Genomic DNA, 19,461 nt, shown 5'->3' with positions numbered 1-19,461 from the left:
ATACGGCCATCTTCCAATCCCTATCCGGATGCAAATTATGTACACATTACAGGAAAGAACATCCCACACCAATGACAACCACTTGGTGAAAAATTACAGCCACTGAAAGTAAAAACATGAGGCCTGTGAAAAAAACCCCACCCCTGTTTCTTCTCTCAAACACGTAGTATATATGCCTCAAGATAAATTCACAATCTGCTGCTGACAAAGCACTTTCTCCCCACTTGTCTGAATTCTCCACCCCCCTCCACCAATTACTTCCTGGTGCTCATGTATTGCTATTCACCAGAGTCAGTGAATGTTATGAAAATGGGTGATGGCATTTATATGCTAAATACCGTACTGGCCCGAATATAAGACGACCCTGATTATAAGACGACACCCTCTTTTTCAAGACTCAAATTTGAAAAAAGACTTTTTGACTCAAGTTTCAAAAAAGACATTTTGAACACCAAATTAAATTTTTATACAGAAAATCATTATAGTACATCTGAAACAAATGATTATAACAATATATTCGAGAGAAAAAGCATGTTATCACATCCTAAAATCTGAACATTTAAATATGTAACCTAAAGTGCAATCACATTTGTTAAATGAATGGCTTCTGGTTTTTGAAATGTAAATACCGTATTTGCCGGTGTATTGGTCGACCTTTTTCGATCCAAAATCGACCGAAAAAAATCGACCTCGACTTATACACCGAGTCATAAAATTTAACTTCGTATTCATCGCTTCAAATGTGATGGTAGCCAAGGCTGTTTCTCATGCATCTCATTGTGCGTGGGTGTGCGTCCGTCAGGCTCATCAAACAGCGAGAAACTGAATCATTATAAAGCGTTCGTCGCATTAACACGCATCCTCAGCAACAATTTCAAATATTCTCACCTCAATAACGGACATCGAAAGCCAGGCAGCGACGATGACTGCTAGGGGGAAGTACTGGGTATTGAGCGAATGTGCGAGTCATCGCGCGTCAAGCAACGACAATAACTACCGGTACGTAAACATTCAATCGCCATGTCTAAATGAATGTCGTTGGCACTTAGAAAATATTCGCCAAACTTGGCCAGACTTCCAGGGGAAGAGGCCGAATTTTCACTTGTTCTGGCCGACCGGAGGAACCAGCCGAGGCGGACACTTTACGGCGGTTGAGTCGTTGGCACTTAGAAAATATTCGCCAAACTTGGCCGGACTTCCAGGGGAAGAGGCCGAATTTTCACTTGTGGTGGCCGGCACGGGGAACCAGCCGAGGCAGACACTTTACGGCGGTTGAGTCGTTCACACTTTGAAAATATTTGCCAAACTTGGCCAGACTTCCAGGGGAAGAGGCCGAATTTTCACTTGTGGTGGCCGACATGGGGAACCAGCCGAGGCGGACACTTTACGGCGGTTGAGTCGTTGGCACTTAGAAAATATTCGCCAAACTTGGCCGGACTTCCAGGGGAAGAGGCCGAATTTTCACTTGTTCTGGCCGACATGGGGAACCAGCCGAGGCGGACTCTTTATGGCGCAAGAGCCGTTGGCACTTAGAAAATTTGAACCGGGCGGCGTGCGCGAGTGCGCGGCCCGCTGGAAGTCGAATGAGGCTCCGCGATTTCATCCGCGGTGCTTATAAAGTGCCGATCCGCTCGGCCGGAGCTATTTTCGGCCACCCAGCGCGTGTGCACAGCCTCCCGGTGGTGCCGGGCGGCGTGCGCGAGTGCGCTGGCCGCTGGAAGTCGAATGAGGCTCCGCGATCTCCTCCGCGGTACTTATAACGTGCCGATCCGCTCGGCTTGGAGCTATTTCCGGCCTCCCGGTGGTGCCGGGCTGGAAGTCGAATGAGGCTCCGCGATCTCCTCCGCGGTGCTTATAAACAGCCGCATGCGCACGGCCTCCCGGAATTTGAACACATTTCGTCAATAAATTTCGCATATTGAATTTTGAAGTTTAATATAATGCAACAATTGAGCTCGACTTATACAAAGGATATATCATAAAATCGTAAATTTCCGTCGAATTTTAGGGGGTCGACTTATACACCGAGTCGACTTATACACCGGCAAATACGGTAAACCAATCTACTGTGATAAAACAACAGAGTTGCAATAACTGCATTAACCATCAAAGTGAAGTCTAACTAACTGTAGTCTTGAAAGAAATCTGAATAAGGAAAAACATTACAATAAAATAATGCAAACTGCTACCGCTATTGTTGGGGAGCCCCCGGGTGTCGGTCAGAACACAGGAGGGAAGACGTGGTTCAGTTTTGATTGCTTTACTGAATTATTGGCAAAAAAGTAATAGGCATTGTAGCTCATAGGGACATACAGGCAAACTAGCAAAAGGGTATAGGCCAGACATGGGCAAACTACGGCCCGCGGGCCACATCCGGCCCACGGGGACGTTTAATCCGGCCCTCCAGACCTGAATAAATTGTATTATTGAACTTTTTTTTGGGTCATTTTCCCTGCAATTAGTATGTTTCCCGCATAGATGGGGAAGCGCCCGCCCGCGCATTTACTCCCGGAAGCCGTGTCAGAAAGCTCGGTGCACACTCACAAGTGCGTGTATGTACTAAGTAGTACGGACCCGGCGCACTCCGCGCTCTATTTCTATCAGTGCCGAATTTCGAGTGTGGCCAGTGACGTCAGCATTCTCGTAATTCGCGCGCTGAGCTTTCAGATACACTTTTATGTTAATGCCACCCACAAACTTTCCCCTGGAATCCTTCCACTAAAATGAGTGGCCCGAGGAAAAGAAAGGTGGACACTGAGTGCCGAGTGTTTAAAAAAAAAAAAGAGAGGGCAATTTGGCTCGACCTACGTGTGTGAGCAGACGTTCCGCCACATGAACGTCAATAAAGCCTGTCACAGCTCTAGGTTAACGGACCGACACCTCGGCTCTATCCTAAGAATTACCACAACAAATTTTACTCCAGACCATAATGCACTAGCAAAAAAGGGAGACCAACAATACTTGAGTTCTTTATTACTTTATTTAGAAGTATTCTTTCACTGATTCTTCAAGATGATGTATTTGGTCAGAATGTTTGCCGTATGATGTGATTTCGCGTCATTAGATAAACATATTTCATAAATCTGACCTTCAGGCGCTGAAGTGATGGAAACTATTATCCATAATAACAGTGTCGTATTTAATGAGAATCACTGATAGTAGTTTTTTGGTGAAATATTTTTTTAATGCTGTTAATAAATGCATTTGTTTTCAAAAAGCTTTTTTTGAATATCCATACTTTACTACTTACTAAAAGCACAAACCTTTTATGCAATTACCTTTACATGTCATTTCTATTACTTCACACAAACACTACATCTATCTGCTCCTGGTTCGGCCCCCCGATCAAAATTTAGAACCAAATTCGGCCCGCCAGTCAAAAAGTTTGCCCACCCCTGGTATAGGCATATGTTTGCCCATAAGGATCCTTGTGTGTGATTATTGTATGAAGCGTGTGAAGGGTGTGCGTGTGTGTGTGTGTGTGTGTGTGTGTGTGTGTGTGTGTGCGTGCGTGCGTGCGTGCGTGCGTGCGTGCGTGCGTGCGTGCGTGCGTGGTGTGTGTGGTGTGTGTGTGTGTGTGTGTGTGTGTGTGTGTGTGTGTGTGTGTGTGTGTGTGTGTGGTGTGTGTGTATGTGCGTGTGTGTGAGCTTCTGCAACAGACGGAATTACAGCACGTAAATCAACGCTCAACTTCTGACGTCACACGCCACTCGTAGACGGCACACATTACATAACTTACTGCGCGTAACGGTTCCGCTATACTAAATGAACATAAATGAAATACTCTCGGCAACACACCAAACATAAGTCATCGAGACAACAAAATACATTTGCTGGCGACCGTTAGTCGCCGTGCTTCTGCGTAACGGCTACTCGTACGATGCGAGGCAAATTTAAAGGAGCGCACCGGAGCTCAAACGGCACGCACAAGAAGCAAATCGCGATCGGACAAACGGCACAACAGTGGACAGTAGTAACAAGGAAATGTATATACTAACTTTGTGTCAAGGACGCACACGATCACAGCAACATACTCAGTCGATGCCTGCAACCTTTAACTTACTGCTGCGCACAAGCTCCAACAATCGCGATAAGCTGAGGTAACTCACGCGAGACTTAAGGCGCGGTGACGTAACTTCACTTTAAAGATATCTGGCACCATCTAGTGTTGTGAATGGTTATAATGTCTAGACCCTGAATGTAAGACGACCCCCACTCTTATTTCAATGCAAAAACATCGTCTTATATTAGGGCCAATACGGTAACTGGCTTCCATACTTTAATGGCTCTTAATTGTCAACAAGATCCTAAGGCAATTAAATTGGCGCCTTTTTCTTCCCTTATAGAGTGCCGCATTTAGTATTACTTATCAACAGTGAACCTTAGCTGCTCTGCTTTTTAGTCCCTCTCATTTAGAACACCGTTTATACTGCAATGCTTCTACTCGCTAACAGCTTGCCAATTAATTGCCTTAAGGAGACACACTGTGCATTTTTTTTACTGTTCTCAGGTGTCTTAATAAAATGGTCTCCAAAATTACTCCATCAAAATATACAGAGGATAAAGAAGTATAACATAGGTAATAACCACTGTTTGAAATTAATCGGTAATGTGAAGCAAAGGCATTCCAAATCCTAATGAGTATAGCTTTCATTATGTCATGACCAGCGGCAGAGAGGTAGGGCATATAACGATTCAAGTAGTAACTCAGCAACAACTTTGTCGCTATCATACTATGTTCAGACCGAAGGAGAAATATCACTTTGCGCGGGGCTAAGCCTTGCATGAGTTTGATCGTGGGACACAAACACAGCAGCTTCATTCATGCCAGGCCACAACATAGAAAAGCAGGGGCTCTTCCTCCTTCTTTGGTGGGAAAAAAATATTATATGTAAATTATCACTAGTCAATCAGGAGTCTGGTGGTTGTGCTTCAACTTTGGCTAATGCTAAATACTATTGGTACCTAAGTTCTCAGTTCAACAGCAAGTACATGTACGTGCACTTATCAGAAAAAGCAACTTTCTTACTCCCCATCCTCCAAATCTGCTCAGTTTTGGCTCCGTCCTGGACGGTATTAGAAACTGTCTGGAGCATAGAGCTCCTGGTGCTCAAGAATCACAGTGATTATGTTGTCCTACATCGTTTCTCCACGCTAATTGCACAGAATACCATGTTTTTATTTTGTAGAGCGGTAAATACAAATTGGATGCCAACTTGTTGTGGCTGGCTGGTTTAAATTCACCAACTTAGACTAATTGCACAGAATGCCCTGCTTTTATTTTGTAGTGCGGTAAATACAAATTGGATGCCAACTTGTTGTGTCTGGCTGGTTCAAATTCACCAACTTAGACAAAAGTGCTCGCCTCTACCACCATCTACGCATCTAACCAATCTGGAGCAAGTCCAGCAAATTACTGTGTTGATATTGTGGACCTTTGGAGACATGTTCAGACTGTAAATGAAAGGTACAAGGAGCAATCAAATTTAACCTTCGCTGCCTGTGATACTCCAGAGACTCAAGTATTTGTATACGAATAACCAAAATGACAAACAAACAAAAATGTGTAATAGCACTTCCTTTTAACATTCAAATGCAGCATGTAGTACAATTGATGAGTTAATGTATATTGGGGGCTGGCAAGAATTTATGTTATCCTTCACAGACAGTGTAGTACTGATTCAATCGCATGATAAATATAGATATGGTATGTATCTGCTATGACTGCAGTATATATGCTCAGGTCGCACTTATCCGACCTTTACATAATCAGATGCAAAATATGGGCTGTGTGCGAGCAGGGAAGGCAGGCTTGTTGTGGTCACGATCATCCTTCCAATTGCAAAGTCGTGAAAGATCGCAGTGTTAATTTCGTATTCAACTTAAGTTAATCCCACTTGAAAGTTTACATTTGTGGTGACAGCAATAATTCAGCCGTTCAACGTTCATTTGTGATGTACATCAATAACCATGTTCATGTGGAGTCAATTACGGTAACCTTTAAAAATCATAATGGCAAAATTCTTGTTCCGCAAGGCCATGGAAACCCCTACAAAAGCCTAAATATTCTCATATTCTGTTGTTACTCTGAAGCCCAACAGAAAATCACAAGTAGAGGTAAACAAGTGAGGAGGAAATCGACAACTTTTAGTGTGGTAAAAGACATGAGCGTAATGGCTTTTGTTGACCATAGAAAATAAGAAGCAGAAATGACATCTATTTTAACAGGAAGTCGTCACGTCACGGTTTAGATGGGGACACTCCAATTGATCCAACTACAATATATACGGGTGTAACTGAGTTATTCCAAATGTTGACCTTAACTCAAATGTGGATGGCCTGTAAACATCAGCGAGGCAATGTCATCTTTGTACAGTAGATGGTAAATGGTCTTTCACTGATCTATCACTTTTCCACATATTGAAGTCCTCAAAGAGCTTCACACTAAATTCAAATTTACCTACTGATGACACACCATCACAAACTGGGGGTTCAATACCTTGCTCAAAGATACTTAGACCTGGTCACAATATAGTTATATAATTTAATTTGCAAAAAAGATATTGTAAGAAAGGCACTGTGCCTGAGATGGGAATGTTTGCCCAATAGTAGCGTGTCCGCCCTGAGACTGGAAGGTTGTGGGTTCAAACCCCGGCCGGGTCATACCAAAGACTATAAAAATGGGACCCATTGCCTCCCTGCTTGGCACTCAGCATCATGGGTTGGAATTGGGGGGTTAGATCACCAAATGATTCCCGAGCGCGGCACCGCTGCTGCTCACTGCTCCCCTCTCTCCCAGGGGATGGATCAAAATCACATGGGGATGGGTTAAATGGAGAGGACAAATTTCACCACACCCAGATGTGTGTGTGACGATCATTGGGACTTTAACTTTTAACTTTTGACTTTAACTTTAACAATTTTCTGCTTTTGGTCAGCTGTAACGTCAAAGGGTGAGAAGAGTTTACATCTCAGTTCATTGCTAAATCACTTTCCCATTAGACCTAACAAGATATTGATTCCCCAAATGCCACCAAGCTGCACTATAAAAGCATTTTCCCATTTTCTGTCAACAACACCTCTTGCAAGAAAATCTATCTCTGACAAAAAGGCATTGGCCACAGCAGAGAAAGGCCAATTTGTGAACATCTGAACCACCGATTGATAGTAAGGTCAGTGCTGACAATAGCTCAATTGTCAATTGAAACAATGTGGAGTTAAAAAAAGTAAAATTACATAGTTGAGTCCGGCGGCTCGGTGGCGCACTGGGTAGCACGTCCGCCTCACAGTTAGGAGGGTGCGGGTTCGATTCCACCTCCGGCCCTCCCTGTGCGGAGTTTGCATGTTCTCCCCGAGCCCGCGTGGGTTTTCTCCGGGCACTCCGGTTTCCTCCCACATCCCAAAAACATGCTTGGTAGGCCGATTGATCACTCCAAATTGTCCCTAGGTGTGAGTGCGAGTGCGAATGGTTGTTTGTCTCTGTGTGCCCTGCGATTGGCTGGCAACCGGTTCAGGGTGTCCCCCGCCTACTGCCCGATGACGGCTGGGATAGGCTCCAGCACGCCCGCGACCCCCGTGGGGACTAAGCGGTTCAGAAAATGGATGGATGGACATAGTTGAGTCCAGAGTGTTGACCAATGACTCACATTCAATCAGCATGTAAACATCACTTCATAAATAGATAGATAAATAGAACCAAGCCTTCTGCATAAGGCCAAAATACAGTACCTGTTGCATTTGCTCTAAATTCAGGTACTGTATCAGATTGGGTGATGAATGACCCTTCACAAATGTTTGCTAAGCGTTCTTTAGAACATTTCGCAGGTTCTTGACATGAAAAAATCTATTTTAAGCCCTATCACCTACACTTAGATGCACAATGAGTTAAGATTGTCATTTATTTAGTTAGTTAGTTAGTTAGTTAGTTAGTTAGTTAGTTAGTTAGTTAGTTAGTTAGTTATCGTTCGCTCACTCGTTTATTTGTTTATTTATGCATTCATTCATTTATTTATTTACGTATTTATTTATTCATTCATTCATTCATTTACATACCGGTACAGTATTCCCTTGATTATCACAGGGGTTACAATGCCCGCAATAAGTTAAATCTGCAAAGCAGAGGCAGACTTTTTAAAATATTTTTTTATTTTAATTTTTTGATGCCTCTCTTATGCTGTCACGAGGATGGGCAGGTGGATGGATGGCTCGATGGATGGATGGACGGACGGACATACGGATGGATGGATGGATGGATGGATGGATGGATGGATGGATGGATGGATGGATGGATGGATGGATGGATGGATGGATGGATGGATGGATGGATGGATGGATGGATGGATGGGCAGACATATGGATGGATGGATGGATGGATGGATGGATGGATGGATGGATGGATGGATGGATGGATGGATGGATGGATGGATGGATGGATGGGCAGGTGAACGGACGGAGGGATGTTGGACGGACAGGTGAGCAGGCGGACAGACGAACGGATGGTTGGACGGATCGATGGATGATTGACCGACAGATGAACGGATGGCTGGATAGACGAGAGGATGGTCAGAAGGATGCATGTGAGAGAGAGCTATGATCTGTCATTCAGAAGGCCAAGTCTCGAATTAATTACTGTGATGTACAGTTCTACAAGCGAGTGACTGATTTGCCAACATCCACCCACTATAAGTACCCATCTGCTCTGGTATTATGTGGTGCCAAGAATACATAGCAGCAGTAAGAACGAATATCTATCTGTGTGAACATTGCAACACACTCGACACTTAAACACTGTACATACTGATTAGATGATGAATATTACCACAAAGGAATTAAAAGGTTGTTCCAATGAAATAAATTGAAACTAATGACACCTATCAGATGCAATGATGACAGCAACTAAAAAATGACATGTGGACTACAGAACCTCCAATACTCTTCACGATGTACAAGCTGATGTTGGCACCACCTACTCATGTTTTGTCCATTCATGCCTTGAGGCATGATTTTAAGCCCAATTAGACACACCGCCAGGATAGTTATATGAGCCCTTCACTGCAACCACTTTGTGTGCATAAGCACAATGAGCTCACAAATCCCAAATCATACCTTCTGTTCACTTACATACAAGGTTAGTTGGGAAAGGTAACGTGGGACTGATGCCAGAACTGTTACCAGTCTAGGGTGGGAAAAGAAATGCATAGGGGGGGGGGGGGGGGGGGGGGGGGGATTGTAATTACCCAATAAACAACTGCATTGGTGTGTGTATGCACAGCTCGTATGCTACAGTGCAAACACACATACACGATTTACTTTGCGACATGATGGGCTGTTGCACATTAGATTCAACAAAGCATGGTTAAGCTAGCTACATTTAAGCACAACTTCCCGTTTATGCTCTTGTGGTGGCACTGAATTGGTACCACTTCCTGACTTTGCGAAGTCACATCAACTTAGCAATCACTGCGCTGTAATGTGGAGACATCAAAAACGCTGCACAATTTGGCACAAAGGGGAATGGCCAGAAGCAGAATAACAGTTGAAAGTGAGTCAAAAGGCAAAGAATAATGGACCTTCAAACGAGTTTTAAAAATGAAAAGAGAAGGGGCTTGCCTGACATTTAAGGGGATGTCATTTCAGAGGGAAGGATCGGCAACAGAAAAGGCCCGATCCCATCTAAGGTTCCGCTTAGTCCTCGGCACCTCCGGGATACAAAGTATGCAAATTACTAACCATAACACTAGCTTAACCATACTCTTTGACTTTGTAGCCTTTTCAACAATACTAAAATACACATTTATTGTGATTAAAAAATATATTTTTCGGAGACTCAAGCCTCAAGGAAGGGGGGCACAAACAACTTGTAGGCCTGTTCTTGGTGACAGCTCTGAGTTCATCGATAATTATGGTGAGAAGGCGAGTTCTGTACCGTCTCCAAATATGAGATTTTAAATAATTATTCTCCATTAATATTAGCTGAAGTGCAATTTGTCACCAGTAATGACCTTTTCCAGCAGTTAGAAATGGGGGATGGTGAAATTATGATTTCTGCGCACAGGTAACAGATTAATCTATTTTTGCAAGCATGCAGAAATTAAAATGGAACACCTGTCTTTGTGTTGCCTAAAACATAGAAAATGATTGGTGGTGTACGTAATCAACCATAAAGAGGCTTGATGAAATTATGTGCACTGATAAGAGATAATGGTCCTTAATGGTCCTCTTTAACGGCATACTGCATGTATAATTAATTTGAGTCTGATAACAATCACACCTTCATTCCCTAAATTGGTTTATTATGGCCAAGTACAGTAAATGCCAGTGTGACAAAGTGTTACTGTATACAGTAGGCTGCTGTGAACACTGCAACAAATTTAGACAACAGCCTTGAGTAATCAAATGCACAGAGTATAGTGAATCAACATCTGACTGCTGATTGCAGCACATTACATATTACATACATGTTAAAACAGCTTTATATAGACAGAAAATGATGCATTGGGCTCCCATTAAAAGTTCTTGGGATGGCCTGTCTTAGTTCTCAAAGACTCAAGTTTTTGTGATAAGGGAGTCTATCTGATTTGACTGCTCCCAAAGCAGACTCGAAGAACCGACATGAAAATAAAATAATTTAAATAACTAAATTGAGAACAATAAGGGGCAAATTGATGTGATGCATAAATAACTCACATTGTAATTAATAAACAAAAAAAAGATGGTTGAGACTTGAGAGAGCCACAGCGGAAACTAATAAAAAGTAAAACCTACACAAGAAATGAAAAACATAAATAACAGAAATCGCATGTGTACTGTACTTACTGTTACCAGAAGTCAGGCAAAAAACAGTAAGCGCAGTCTAAGTTTCACTGGAAAGACAATCCTTGGAAACCAAGACAATGAAGGAAGCAATTAAAATAATTCCGTCTCGTCTCCCATCGGCTACTGCTGCACCTACAACTCCAGCTCATTGAAAGTGCCCGAATGTATGATGCAGGAGGCTCCGCCTGTTAATGCTCACAGAGGAAAATGACAAACAAATCCCACACGCTACATAAGAACATAAAAGAATAATTCTTTTTTTATGGAGGTCCATTTCTACACACAGTAATTGCATCACATCATATCTGATGGAAATGCCATAGTACTCTGTTAATTCTACCAGATCAAATGGTTGTTCTGCTGAACTCATATATAGTGACAGAGAAGGTTCAGCAAGCCATAAATTATGTTTGTATTTAAGTCCCGGGATCCACATGGTACTGCTGGTCAGACTGAACAAACGAAACATCTTTCACAATATCATATTACTGCCACCATTTTGGACAGTCTTTTAGAGTAGGTTACACTAATACTGTAGATTCCAACAGTCAATTCTGAAACTAGCAACACACAAAGACCTTCTAGGAGTTTCATTGTCAGCATCTCTTTGTCAAATCAAATCAGTCTCACCCTGAGTTAACCTTTCATCATTGAGGCTTTTTAAACACAGTTCTGCAGCTCACTGTTTGTCACGCCATTCTGTTGTGTCCTGAAGTGTCCAAAAGTCCTAGACGACAGTGCCTTTTTGAAATCTATAATAATCAGTGCTGAGCAAATGAATTGGAAAAAAGCATTAGTTATAGTTCCGAGTTTTTTCCTAAAAGCTTAATTAAATTAGTAATAGACTACCTACGGCCTGCGTCAATATTAACATGGAAAGTGATTATTGTGCTATATTTTTTAAAAATCTTCAACTATGTAAAACAATACCAGATTTCACAGACCATTTGCATAGACCAGTGCACCATTTAAATATTTATTGAATGTCACAATAAATCAGGGAGACATACTGCCGAAACAATCATTGGCTCCCTCCTGCCTGCTATGATGACTTGCACACCACAAGAACTAAGACAAAATTCTCTCTGATCCTTCACATCCTGGTTGCCACCTTTTCCATCTCCTTCCCTCAGGTAGGCACGATTGATCTATGTGCACTAAAACCAGCAGACTCGCATACCTTCTGAGATTTGTATATTCATGCGGACACGACCACGCAGAAAACATAGCAGACGAGCAACTTCTGCTCGACGATTGTAGATACAGTTCAAACATTTGCACAATTGAAAAACAAGTTGCTGGGACATTACTTGGAGTAGACAAGGAGGCGATTAAAAAAGTTGGAACAATTTAAGAGATTGCTTCCTAAAAGCAAGAAAGGGTGCCTTAGAGTAGAGTGGATCCAGGAAGAACGAAGAATACACCTTCTGAAAGATGTGAATGTGTTATCAATCAAACAGTTATTATTTATTAAACAGTGTGTCATCATTGATTAACCTGTGAGTATTGCCACGTTATAAAATGTAGTAGTATTCACAGTGTAGTGTGGTTCGTATGCCAAACATTCATTTCACTGCCCCCTACAGTATGGGAGTATATTGGCTAACTGCAGTTGCAAGCCACACAGAATAGAAAATACTGCAAAATACACGACAGATTCCGCTTGTCTTGTTTTTGAGCAGAGCATTCACGCATCAAGCATGAAGCAAGGTTTACCGCATCGATCATTGTAGGATTGACTCTACATATTTGTTTAACTGTTGCTGATCATTATTTCACCCCCCTGGACAAAAAGGATTCAAGGACTCTGCATCATTTGCATGATCCTCTTTATATCCTAATTACTGCACGCCTGTTCACTTTATTTTGCTTGAAGACTCTCCGCATCATTTGGACAGCTGTCACTGTTTCGTACTACAGCACTAATGATATCCCTACATTGTTTAATGGCTCTCTGTACTTATTTGTGTGTAAACGTTTCTTTGTTGCTTGTTGCTATAATGCTAGTGTGACTCAAATTACTAGAGACAAATTCCTTAGGTCGTCTTACTTGGCCAATAAAGATGACTCTGATTCTGATTTCTCTTATTCAAGAATAACAAATTTGATATTGAAAAAATAATCAAGTTAATTTGCGAATTTAGGGCAGGGTTAAAATTGTACTATTATGAATCCGTTCAGCCCTACTTTTAACATATTTGAACTGCAGCAGCAAATCCTATCAGCATATTCTAGACATTTAACTACTGCTAATTACTCTAAATTAATATTGATGTTAGTCGTTGATGGCAAAACTGATGCAGCATATTGCTTTAGTCCACAACCTTATGTACAGCAGACCAGACAGTGTTTAGGGCAGAGAAGCAGGCTCATTGTGAGGCAAGACAGTCTCTCAAAAGAGGCCAAAATGGTCCATACACATACAAAAAATGACAAAGACAGACAATGCCGCTGTACTGCCACGACCACTATTCAACAGCATTCCAGCAGTTGCTGAGAACAATAGTGGGTCCTTGCACACAAACACACACTTACTCACACTATCCAACCGCTCCGACACGAAGGAGCACATAACAGGCACCCCTAGCTTGTATGGAGAGGGGAACCAAAGAAATCCCCCAACTCACTCTCTCTCCTACACAGTCAGAGTGAGGGAAGGGGGCTTTCGGAGTGCTGGCATTTGGCACGAACAGACGCTCACAAAGCCCTCGGGACCCCGGAGATGAAGGAGAAATGTGGGGGAGGGTGGAGGAGCACGGAGGGGAGGGGTTGCAGTAATGCCATTTCCAAGCAGGCAGCCTGTGGAGCGAGGCGCTCAGGGAGAATGAGAACAAAACGAACAGGGGGATGGCCTCCCTTTCCTCCTCCTCCTCCTTCATGTGGAGGTCAGTATGCTTGGCAGAGAGGTCAGCCGCTGCAGCAGGAGACGCACATCACCCCTCTTAAAAATCTGCATGTAGTGTACATCTGCAGTCATCATTACGACACAAGATTCAATAAATCCAAGCTGTTCGCCAGAAGGAAATGATATACATCTCTGCAATACACGTATAGACAAGTATTTGCCTCCTTGGTCATGTATTCAGATTACGCTCTACGAGGGCTGGGCGGTTATAGAAAAACAATCATGATTGTTTTGAACATGGCTGAAATCATGATTAAAACACATTTTCAGTGATTTCAAAACTGGATTTATTCAACTACTAAAACTTAATTACTCAAAACTATCAAAAGAACATATTTTGGTCAGGCCTTGGTTTATGCACATAGAGCTCAACAAAACAAACACACTACTTGAATGCACATTGAAGTAATAAATGAGCAAATTTGGAAAAGAGATATTCTTTTAACAGTCACAATACACTATATTATAGAATACATATGATATATTATATACATAAAACTCCTGAAGAGCAATGCAATGTTGTTAATGAAGCCAACATTAAAAGTCAATTTAACCTGCCGCTTGTACTGACGTAGAGATGCTCATCCAGCTAGCATTTCTTTTCTGCTAAACCAGTTCAGAGTCACGGGTAGAAGAGCCATACTTACCAAATTAGCTGCATGGGTAAAGGTGACAGATGAGTTTATTACTTCAAACAGTTTCGACAATTTGTTGTCAGTAATGCAATGGAATGGAATGTTAATTTATAATCCTAGCTGATAGTGTCAATCAAAACTGATCATTATTACGTAAATTTGTAACAGCAGAATATAATCTCGTGAAAAAATATTTGATTATGTCGTGCAAATACAGCGTGAAGTAAAATGGATTAATTTTGTATATTCAGTATTGACTGTCGAATGACTAGTTGATAAGACATCTGGCTCAGATATTTTTCAAAAAACATCTTTAAGCAAATTCAATAGTCAAGTCTGCACTCACAACGAGCACATTGGAGGCTTTGGCACACTGACTCATCGACGGCAATAAGACAATCTGAAACCACATATAAATGTACTTGTACCTGATTTAATAAATTTGTTGTCAAATAAAATGTCTGTTGCTGCTTTTATTTTTAACATAGTGTTATTTGACTACAGATCATTTGCAATGATCCCACGATCTGTACTTTGTTTCACCAAACTCATACAAACATAGAAAATATTGTTTCTTGTGGGTGAATCCATGGCAAAGCAAGTAATGATAGTATTAAGTGAAATGTACTTTTCAGACTTGCCATTTATATATAATATATATATATATTATCCATCCATCCATTTTCTGAACCGCTTAGTCGCGGGCGTGCTGGAGCCTATCCCAGCCGTCATCGGGCAGTAGGCGGGGGACACCCTGAACCGGTTGCCAGCCCATCGCAGGGCACACAGAGACAGACAACCATTCACACTCACACTCACACCTAGGGACAATTTGGAGTCTTCAATCGGCCTACCAAGCATGTTTTTGGAATGTGGGAGGAAACAGGAGCGCCCGGAGAAAACCCACGCGGGCCCGGGGAGAACATGCAAACTCCACACAGGGAGGGCCGGAGGTGGAATCGAACCCGCAACCTCCTAACTGTGAGGCGGACGTGCTACCCACTGTGCTACCCACTGCGCCACCGAGCCGCCATATATATATATTATATTATATTATATTATATTATATTATATTATATTATATTATATTAACATCTACCTATTCTTTGTGTTATACGTTTTTAAAAACAGTTGGAGAGATGCTAAAATGGGTTAAAGGATTGACAATATTTGGCAGTGCATAATCATCAGCGATATGTTTTAATGAGTTGATTCATCCATTTCATATACCACCTGTACTTTTTAGAGCCAGGGGTGACCAGGGGCCTTTCAGCTGGCACAAATTTGACTGGTCCACCAGCCAATCACAGGGCACACTCGTGTTCAAACTCTGGTCAATTAAGCTTCTTCAATCAACCGAACAAGCATGTTACTGGAATGCAGGTGAAACCCAGAGAACCGGATACCAGAAAGTTCGGAAAGTACAAGGAAGACATGCATGCAACATACATAAAGGCTGGAGCAGAATTACAAACCTCATAATTGTGAGGCATGCACTTGAGCTGCCCTCACTTCAATAAAATGACAAAATGAGCAACAGTATAGACAACATTATAGACAACATTATATATTGTATTATAATATGTTGGGAATGTCTGGAACAGGGGTCACCAACCTTTTTAAGAAGACCTACTTCTTATGTACTGATTACGGCTGAGGGCTATCAATTTGATTGGCATCTGAAATTAATTAGCGCAAATTACTTTTAATAACATTATGTGCTACAATATGCATTTTCAGACACTGGTTGTCATGTTACCGATGCCTCACAATAATTAGGAAACAGAGAAATATATGCACTCTCTTTGTTCATACATCTCTACAAGAGTTTGCATTTTTAAATGTTTTTTTTTTTTACGTCGTTCCAAGAAAATCCCAATGTTCTATCACAGACGAGCTACTTTTAGAACAATGCTACGGGCTACTGCTGCTCGCGGGCTTCACGTTGGTGATCTCTGAAAATGTTCCATATATTATATCCATCCAGCCATTATCTGTACCGTATATCTTGGATATTTTTCAAATTTAAATATTTTCCTAGGGTGGCACAGTAATGCACTGGTTAACATGTCCACCTCACAGTTCAGAGGGTGCGGGTTCGATTCCACCTCCGGCGCTCCCTGTGTGGAGTTTGCATGTTCTCCCCGCACCTGCATGGGTTTTCTCCCACATCTCAAAAATATGCATGGTAGGCTGATTGAGCACTCCAAATTACCCGTAGGTGTGAGTGCGAGTACAGATGGTTGTTAGGGTTAGGGGGTGGCCTGCAATTGGCTGGTAACCGGTTCAGGGTGTCCCCGCCTACTGCCGATGACGGCTCGGATAGGCTCCAGCACGCCCTCGACCCTCCGTAGGGACAAAGCAGTACAGAAAATGGGTGGATAAATATTTTCCATATGCAGAGTTATTTAAATAAATGCAATTTCATTTATATTCACGTCTAATGCAAGCGAGCACAAACTATATACCCTTAAAAATGCTGTGGTAAAAACAACCCAGTTTGGGTTAAAAATTGGACCGACCTATGCGGTGTGCTCAATTTGACCCAACTTCCTGGGTTGTTTTGCCCAGCAGTTTTAAGGGTGTACAGTTTCGTCTTGGTGGGATAGACTCTAGCTTCTCTCTAATACCCAAACAAGATCAATCAAAAATGTATGCCAGGATGGGTTCTTTGCCCAGAACTAAGAAATATGACTAGTCAAAAACAACAAAAAAGTTTCTGTGCGACCTCTTGCTCCACTACATTGTCTAAATTTGGAGGAGATGAAAGAATTAGTCAACAACTAACCATTATCAACTTCATTGATGATTAATTTTGATAATCAATGGTAAAGAAAACTTGATGCCACACTTGAGGCGTTACTGTCCACACACTACAGAACAAAATGTAAGCATTTCTGCTCAATAAAGAGATGAACTACAAAACCAGTATTAAAACCAGTCCAGGTAATCTATAGATTTTTAAACCAAATATAATGGTGCATTATGTATGTTGGACGATCACTTCTGTGCTCATTTCCCCATATGTCAAACAGCAATAAACTAAATCTTCCGAGAAGACCAAAGGTGGTTAAAAATTAATTCGACAGAATGATAAACACCTGCAGGCTCTGTTTGGTTACGTGCTAGAAATATTATGTAGGCTACTGCAAGGACGCAAGTCTACAGTGACTGACCGGCTGATCTAAGGCCCAGACTATGCAAAACTGTTGAAAGCAAGACCAGTGTGATAAAGGAGGTGCAAGGATAAGAGGTGAGAGGGTGGAAGAGGAGGAGGTGATATGGCGTGAAATGAGGAGGAGCTGTAAACACAGGCCCACCAGGCAGCAATACAGCTGTGCAGTTGTTTGGCTGCCTGCCAGCTGAAAGGTGAGAAGATGCCGCTTAATACACAAAGCAGTAGATGTGTGTACACAGGTATGTGTGTGCGTGTGTTATTGTGTGCGAGTGTGTGTGCATGCTCGCTTGCGTGTGCATGTGATGTATGTTGTAATCAGAGAAGCCAGGCTGTAAACTAAATAACCACTTTGGTCACATCAGAAATTGGTCTCATGCATCCTGATGGCTTTTGCAGAAACTCGACTGTAAATATTCTCAACCCCGCCAAAGCAGCCCTATAATGACTGGTGGTAACCTTCATGATGGAGATCCCTGGGACATTTTAGACCAGCCCCAGTTGTTGCTTCCATATGCTTCTCTGCAGCTATATACAATCCTGCAGGAATCACAATGATCACTATGAGTTCTCTCTATATCTGAAGGTTGAGTGTGGAAACTAATTAATATCAAGGACACAGTATACGTTTGTACTTCATGATTTTTTCAAGCAAATGCAACCAAAACCATTGATATTCAAGTCGCTGACGGTTTGTACTCGCGTATTCAACATACACCTGCCTCTGTGGAATACTCTCATGCTGAGCGCTCCGACACGTGTGGCTATAGTTCTTAACATTCCACAGGGCTTAGGTTCGTAGTAATATGAAAACAAAAAAACACGGAGACGCTAGCTGAGCCCGGACAGTCCCACGCGACTGAGACTGAAGCTCCATGCTCAGCTCACTAATCATCAGCAATCACCTCTCATCCGCTCTTCCTTCCTCCACCACCCTTTTATTCAAGACACACACTGCTGCAGGACTTCATTTACAGCATTGAGGTGCATCATGCTCTTGGTCATTTGTTTTATCCAGCACATGATAGGTATTCATTTAATACTGTATATCGCATCACTGGTTGCAGAAATCCGCGTTGCTCCTCATTCATCCTCACCGCACGTTTACGTGCATGTTCCGAACTTCGCATACATCATCTAAGAAATACATGGGGGGGACTTACCGATATATGCTGCGGAATATCCCAGGGAATAACTCTGTCGTACTTCTGATTACCATCCACACCGGTATAACTGTAACGCACAGCAACTGCTCATCGAGTGGCTTCTCCCCCTGTGAGCTTTCTCCTCTGCTGCTTTAGCGCGCTCATGACGGAGCCGTGTTGCACGCAGAAGTGCGCGGGCACAGCACAGCCTGCAGGAGAACCAACAGATTGTATTCTAATATTTTCAATTCAGTAATTCCCGTGGTGCAAAAACTAATTATTTCACTTAATTTGGTCTGTTGTACACCTAAAAAATTGGCCATTGTAACAAGGGTGATTTTTAAACAAACATTAATGTTAACCTATAAAGTTTGCATCAACGTAAATGTTTGGATGTTCGCAAGTAATTTCTCGTACACATTTTACATAATTTAATGTTTCACCATGTTTTACCAACAGCATTTTTTAACTAATTCAGATTTTGGTGATGAAATAAATACAAGCACATGTGCAAAGTTGATAAATTGGGGCGTTTTATCAATTTTTTTACAAATCAACTCTGAAGCCTCGTAATGGAATTAAATGTGTAAAAATTAAGTAGTTAATTGACTGTGCCAAAAAGAAGAAATCAATTAGAAAATTAACTGTCTGAAACCGGTCTTTTTATTGGGGGCAGTGTCAAATCAATAAGTCTTAATTAGTCTACAATTCCAGAACTTGAATTTAGAATGTGAAAATAGGAAATATAATTTCTATCAGTGCTGTGTTCAGATGGCTCAAAAGTGT

The 19,461-nt window shown here is 41.9% G+C and overlaps 1 protein-coding gene across 8 annotated transcripts in view; it reads right to left on the bottom strand.

The window, feature by feature from the left end:
- Positions 1–18,858, bottom strand: part of fat3a (FAT atypical cadherin 3a) — a 241,524-nt gene extending 222,666 nt beyond the window's left edge. For 6 of the 8 annotated variants that reach the window (XM_049725605.1, XM_049725607.1, XM_049725609.1 and 3 more), the window contains exon 1: positions 18,694–18,856. The gene's annotated coding sequence lies outside the window, so the exon portion shown is untranslated. Of the gene's footprint in view, positions 1–18,693 lie in introns of all 8 variants that reach the window. The other 2 variants (XM_049725613.2, XM_049725606.2) reach the window with 2 other exon arrangements.
- Positions 18,859–19,461: the final 603 nt, after the last annotated feature.

This window comes from Syngnathus scovelli, chromosome 7 (genome assembly GCF_024217435.2).
Source record: "Syngnathus scovelli strain Florida chromosome 7, RoL_Ssco_1.2, whole genome shotgun sequence".
NCBI classification, from domain to species: Eukaryota; Metazoa; Chordata; class Actinopteri; order Syngnathiformes; family Syngnathidae; genus Syngnathus; species Syngnathus scovelli.
This window is presented reverse-complemented; position numbering and strand designations above follow the sequence as displayed.